Raw genomic sequence first — 7,279 nt, 5'->3', positions numbered from 1 at the left:
GATTGGCATTCTTCACAATTTGCCTTAAAAAGAAGAGAAAAAATTAGTATCTAAATAATTTGCCCCTTTTTTTACAGAAAGAAAGTTATTAACTACAATTTTGTTTAGAAAAGTATTGCATTTTAGTAAAGCAATAAACCCATATTCTCTCCCCCCTAAATTTAGGAAAATTAACCCACCCTAAGTCTACCCTCTCATTGAGTTAATCATGTGTTTTATTCAAGCGAAAGTCATATCTTACTACCTTTTATTCAAATGTTATAGCTAAAATCACTAAATGATGAAGAAGCAATTAAGGTAAGAAACAATTATCTTTTCTATTTGTCACTATTCCTCCCCAGCAAAAAATCCTGGATGCACGCCCCCTCCCGCGAATACAAAAGAAACTTTATCGAAAGAAAGCTTGAAAATAATCTGTTTCTCTTCTCCAAAATAGCACATTGCGTCTGCGCCTAATTATTACAATTGCCTCAAAGTGTTTTAATTTTGACGGAGAAACAGTTCCTTTATGACTTTGGCTGCTGCGTTCGTAAACACAGAGGGAAAAAGGGTGACAGCTAATTATAGGCCTCGCGCCGGAGAGCCTTGTGTCAAACCATAGCGGGTTAATAACAACAGTGACAGAATTCAATGGTCGCTTTTAGCTAGGATATAGAACACTTAAAATTGCATAAATTTAACGAAATGATAATTATTTCTTTTTGCGAGAGTTTTGTTGTAAAACGATGAGGGGGGGGGGGGTTAGGTTTGGTGGCTAAAAGAAAATAATTGATTTATTTAATTTTGACGGAGAAACAGGTACTTTTGACTTTGGATGCCGCGTTCGTAAACACATTGGAAAAGGGGTGACAGCTAATTTTAACCTCGCGTAGAGCATTATGTCAAAACCAGGTTAGGTTAATAACAACAGTGACGGAAGTCAATGGTCGCTTTTAGCTAGGATATAGACACTTAAAATTTCATAAATTTAACGAAAGAAAATTATTTCTTTTTGCTATAATTAAGGTCGTAAACAGAGGGGGAAGGAAGGATGGGGTTTACGTAACGAAAAAAAGAGCGTATTTTACACTTTTTATCGAGTATAAACATCATATAGGGACGTTTGTATAGGGGGAGGGGGGTTTACCCGAATATAGTAGAGGGTGACCACGGAAAACAATTTTATTTTGAAAATAAAAAATGAAAACAGAACTTACATTGCTAATTGTGGCTGCCAAGGCTTCAAGTTCATCAATAATGTCATGTGTTCTATCCATTGTGTTCTGGAACTTTCTGATAATTTAATCACATTGCATGCCCGTTATATACGAAATCTCAAGGGTGAATTGTTATGTAACGGGGAAATCATACGTAACCAGCCCTCTGATTGGCTGAGAAGGAGGATGTATCCGACTCGCTGATTGGCTGAGAAGGATGCATGTGATCTAACTGTTTCCTATTCCAGGACACCTTGACATTCATCCTTCGCATGCACTTGTACAAAACAACAATAATAAATAAATCCCTCAGGCCTAAAGATTAAAGAACCCATAATGTTTCTTAATTCCCCCACTCGTGAATCAATAATTTCCCCTAGCAATTATGTAAATCGAGTTTACAGGCTAGGTTCACCTAAAGATCAAAGAAGCCATGTTTGTTTCTTAATTCCCCCTCGTGAATCAATAATTTCCCCTAGCGATTATTTAAATCCAAGTGAGAAAATTCCTGTTTTTCATTCTCACTGAGAAAACCATATAACAGACATGAATTGCTGTTGACATCCATAAATGTGACAAAGTTCCTGTTTTTCAAATTCTCACTGACAAAAACCATAAAACATCCATAATTTGATGTTGACATCCATGAAAAACATCAAATAAATCGAACAACACACATATCCATCCATGAAAACAACCATAAATGTGACAAAATTCATGTTTTTCCAAGTGAGAAAATTCCTGTTTTTTCATTCTCACTAAGAAAACCATAAACCACGTGGTTCTCGTCGCGCTGGTACCCCCTCCTCTACTCATGGCAATTTCCCTTCCCCCATGAAAACTTCCTTCGTGGAAAGATCCTTCCATATAGTCCCCGACCCTCTCCTTCCCCCACCTACCAGAAAAAATCCCCTCTGAAAAAGTCTGTATACTTCCCAATAACCAATACTATATGTTAACATTGAGTAAAGTTCATAACTTTCAGCCCTCCCCTGGGGACTTTGGGGGATCAAGTCATCCTAAAAGACATTTTTATCATATTTTCGACCATGCTGAACAAAATGGCTATCTCAAAATTTTGATCGGGTGACTTTGGGGAAAAAATAAGCGTGGGAGGGGGCCTAGTTGCCATCCATTTTTTTTGGTCACTTAAAAAGGGCACTAGAACTTTTAATTTCCGTTCCAATGAGCCCTCCCACGATATTCTAGGACCACTGGGTCGGTACGATCACCCCTGGGAAAAAAAACAAAAAAAAACAAACAAACAAATAAACACGCATCCGTGATCTTTCTTCTGGCGAAAAATGGAAAATTCCACATTTTTGTATATAGGAGCTTGAAACCTCTACAGTAGGGTTCTCTGAGACGTTGTATTTGATGGTGTGATTTTCATTAAGGTTCTATAACTTTTAGGGGATCTTTCCCCCTTTTTTTGAAAATCCGTCAAATTTTCTCAGGCGCGTAACTTTTGATGGGTAGCACTAAACTTGATGAAAAGTATATATTTGAAATCAGCATTGAAATCTGATTCTTTTGATATATCTATTGGTATCAAAAACCCGTTTTCTAGAGTTTCGGTTACCATTGAGCCGGGTCGCTCCTTACTTACAGTTCGTTACCACGAACTGTTTGAACATACTTCCGGCTTCCGAACGTCACACAAAAATCTCAATGAAAAGTTAACAAAATGAAACCTTTCGATTGTTGATGGTCTGAAATCAATACTAAAGCCAAGTTGTCAAACACCCGGGGTACATTCCTTCAGTTTGAAAATTTTCATCACAGGAGAGGAGCTGAGAGAAACTCAAGTAAGTAAAAATTTAATGTTAGGTGATATATATATATATATATATATATATATATATATATATATATATATATATATATATATATATATATATATATATATATATATATATATATATATATATATATATATATATATATATATATATATATATATATATATATATATATATATATATATATAAAAATATATATATATATATATATATATATATATATATATATATATATATATATATATATATATATATATATATATATATATATATATATATATATATATATATATATACATATATATATGTATATATATAAACGAAAAAAAAAAGAAAGAAAAAACAGAAAACTCGAATTGGAATGACATTATGGCCGCCTTCGGCCGCCTTTTACGAAAGCCGAAACAGCGAACTGCTGACCGTGGTGAGTGATGGGAAAAGCAAGAAATTACACACAAGTGAACTTGTTCATAGCTAAATAGCCAGCCTCTCAACCAGCTTTTTGCTAGTATACATACATGAGTAAAAAGAAGTATATCTGGCTGTACATCCAACAGATTGGTTGATCTTAACTTTTAAACAAACAAATACAATGGCACCATCAAGGGCACGTATCCAGGATTTTGTTTTTGGAGGGAGGGTGCATTTTTGCAGAGGGAGGGTGTAAATGAAGTTTTTTAAAACACATTTAAAATTTATTTATATGCATTTTTGTTACGTTTTTATGAGTCAAAGAAAAATTTTTGGAGGGGGGAGGGGGTTCAAACCCTGAAATTCCCCTGGATGCGGCGTTAGGCACCATATTTTTGAAAATGCATCAAAAATATTGAAATTGTACCAAATTATAATGAAACACACCAAGACGGTACAACTGTACAAGCATTGGCTGGAACACTTCTGGTGAATAATATAATCATTATAGCTAAATGATAGTAAGCAAATAGTTAGATCATTCCTCTGTTGATCCCAATGTCTAGAGCAAACAAATGCCGTAACACAGGAAGTCATTAAAACTGAATGAATGACTATGAATGAAGCACTAACATCATTTAGTAACGATTCTCCAGAACATGGGTGTTCATGTGAACGATGAGAAGGCGTGTTAAATATTTATAAAATACCTGTTTAAATCTTAAAAAGGGAAATTTCTTTGGTTACTAAGAGAAATTGTAATGAAGTCATGCCTAATCATTGTCTCCATGTAGATATATAGATATTTATTTCGAGAAATTACTATCACAAGCCCCGAAGGGCCGAATTTCGAGGTGGTTAATTTTGCAGTATCAATCGATTCATCAGAACTATTGTTGACATGACTCGAAACACAAGGTACAGTAGCGGAATTTGTAATACCACTTCGAACAATCACTTCAAGTTGATTTTCGTTGGAGATAATTGAATTTTCTTCATCAGAAATAACGGGGGATTTTACAGCCTCGATTGGTTGGACCACTTCTGTTTGATTATCGATGGTGTTAATCTCGTCATTTTCAAGCATCGACGCTCGGCATTGTACGCATAACCAATTAGGGTTTTTAAGGCGATTATTTTTTGTTATGCCTTAGAACACTGGAAAAACCCAGTTCCACATTTTCTGTAGCATTCATTACAAAGATGGGGCATTGAAGGTTAAGGAACAAAAACGAGACAGACCTTGAATTGGAAGCTATATCTTCAACTAAAACCTGGTCGCCTAAGCCAGAATTAGCACTGGTGCTTGCTAGAGAAAAGTTCACAAGGCTGATCTCGCGTCTTCACTTAAAAATCACAAGCTTCATTTATTTCAAAACAAGACGTCTTAACAGGTCAAGATCTAATGAAGACTGAAGACTATGGCATAACTACTTTCTTCTGAGGGAAAAGCCATGGGTAAGAACCTACACTTTAAAGACTGGAAAGGGGTACAAGAGGTCTATAGACTTTTTTAGCATTGTGATATAACGAGTGGAGGCAAGACTCGACTTTATTTTGTTTTTATGGTGAGAATGAAGGAACAGTTTATTTGTAAAAGTTTACTATTCGGGGAATTTATTAATGCAAATGGACTCATCTAAAGTAAACTGGGTAAGCTCCTCATAAATAAAGTAAAGCTCATACAATAGCAATGTTATCTTTTGTTTATTCACTATTAAAGATTAAGATATCAAAATTATAAAAATAGATACATTTCATAGATATTTTGTTACTATTACTTCATTTATTGGAGACTTTTTTTTAAAGGAGCCTTGAAGACATTACTTAACTTTTACTACACAGTATAGTTGACATGTTGAAAATTAGACCTCCATGGCCTCATGACTGTTGCAATAACTATGACACATGGGTTACAATTGTCAGGTAATAGAAGCGACAAATGTCTATCAGATTGTAGTCATACCCTCTAGCAGTGCAACCAAAGGCCTTTAAAATTTACCTGAGATCCAAAGTGCATACTTATCAGTGCGAGCGACAAGAATGAAGTTCTTCCCTCGGGAGAAGTCTGATCAAGCCCGAGAAAATCAATGATTTGAACGAGAAACCAGATTTTGTTGAATAAATTCCGCCAGCCAGCCCTGTATTTACGCTGATGGAAAGAACTAGATATGCTAACCCCTTCTCCTTCCAAAGAGGTCGTATGAAGTGCAAACAATGAAAAAATATATTTATGAGCCTTTCACATAAATGTGTTGAATCAGATTTCAGAGACTTCCCTTCCTTTTCAACTACAGAGGCTGATTCAATCCTCGACTTTCAAAAAGTAAAGCTATCACAGTGACTGATGCTACTGAATAGGTGTGTTTGGTTACCCTGGAGAACTTGATAAGTAGAACTTATGCATTGCTTAACTGCCCTCCCTCCCCCGTATCTGCAGAGGTCAGACTAGTCCTGAGCCCAAAAAAGCACAACTATGGCATTAGATTACCTCTTATCAAGTTCGATTAAGATTCAGCAGCTTCTGATGGCATTGTCCTGACGATAAAAATTCAGGACATCAACTTTTACAGGGATGATTTGAAAAACTTTCTCCATAAAACAAGTTTTTCAAAATAAAGTGAAGAGCTCCATTAAGCTAAAAATAAGCAAAAATAAAGTCAAATAATCTTCCAAGCATAAAACTACAACAAATAACTATCAATAAAAAAATGAAATTCAAAACGAACAGAAATTACAATAAATAGCCGATTTAAACTCAAAAACAAACAAAAATTAACATGAGCAGGGCTGATAGCCCCAATACCTTCTCAAGACCAGAACATAATTTCCGCTTTACTGAAAAAAACGAAACAAATGACCGTGGATTGCCAGTTTAATTAATACATACTGATATTTATTCCTTAAAGCTTTGATAATTTTTTTACTTATGGAAATAAAAAAGTGAAAACACTTAAAATATGTTTTGTTTTCTGTCAAGGGCAAATTATGGTCTGGTCTTGAGCAATCATTAAAATATCATTATTATCATTAAAGCAGCTATATTGCTTTAATGCCTTTTTGAAAACCTGCATGCCTACAGTTTTGTTTAATTGAAACTCCTCCTAGACGCTCCCAAGAGTTTCACCTTAATACCCTTAGCATCATTATTTACAGTAACTGCACTAGTAGTATTAAAAGTATATACATAGTGCCTTCTGGCTAGTTCTAAATCCCCCCACAACTTATCCTTAAAGGTCTAACTTAATAATATAAGTTATTCTTCGGTTATTGCTGTGTTAGCTTTTTGAAAGTCCATATGCTCATTGTTTATTTTGATTTAGTTCAACATCCACCTAAATACCCCTTAAATACCCCTAAGTACCCCTTATATATATCTTTGTATATACCCTTATATGTCCACCTTATATATCCTTAGCTTGCCCAGTAGGAACAATCATAGCAGTATAAGTAGCAGTACGCACATAGAACCTTTGGTTTCTTCAACAACCCCATCAACACATACTGAAAGTTTCAACTTAATACCATCAACCGTTCCTGAAGCATTTCTGATGCGTTCGCTTGACAACCTGTGGGGGCACAGTGTGTTTTGAATTAGTTCCATACAGCTTCTATATATCCCTAATTTTTCACCTTTAATACTCTTAGTTTTAATAGCAGCAGTAGCATTAATACCATTAGGATTAATAGCAGTAGCCTAAGCTTTAGTGGCAGCAGTAGTAATAGAAGTAGTAATAATAGTAACAGTAGTAGTAGCATGAGTAGAAACAGTAGCATTAGGATGCTAGTATATTCTTTTGGTTAGTTCAACATCCCTGACAACAAGCCTTGTTATTTTCAACTTCACACACCAAACTGTTCCTAAGCTAT

This window comes from Artemia sp. Qi Xiang Cuo, chromosome 3 (genome assembly GCF_049724085.1).
Source record: "Artemia sp. Qi Xiang Cuo chromosome 3, ASM4972408v1, whole genome shotgun sequence".
Lineage (NCBI taxonomy): Eukaryota > Metazoa > Arthropoda > Branchiopoda > Anostraca > Artemiidae > Artemia > Artemia sp. Qi Xiang Cuo.
The sequence above is the reverse complement of the archived record's forward strand: the minus strand, read 5'-3'. Positions refer to the sequence as shown.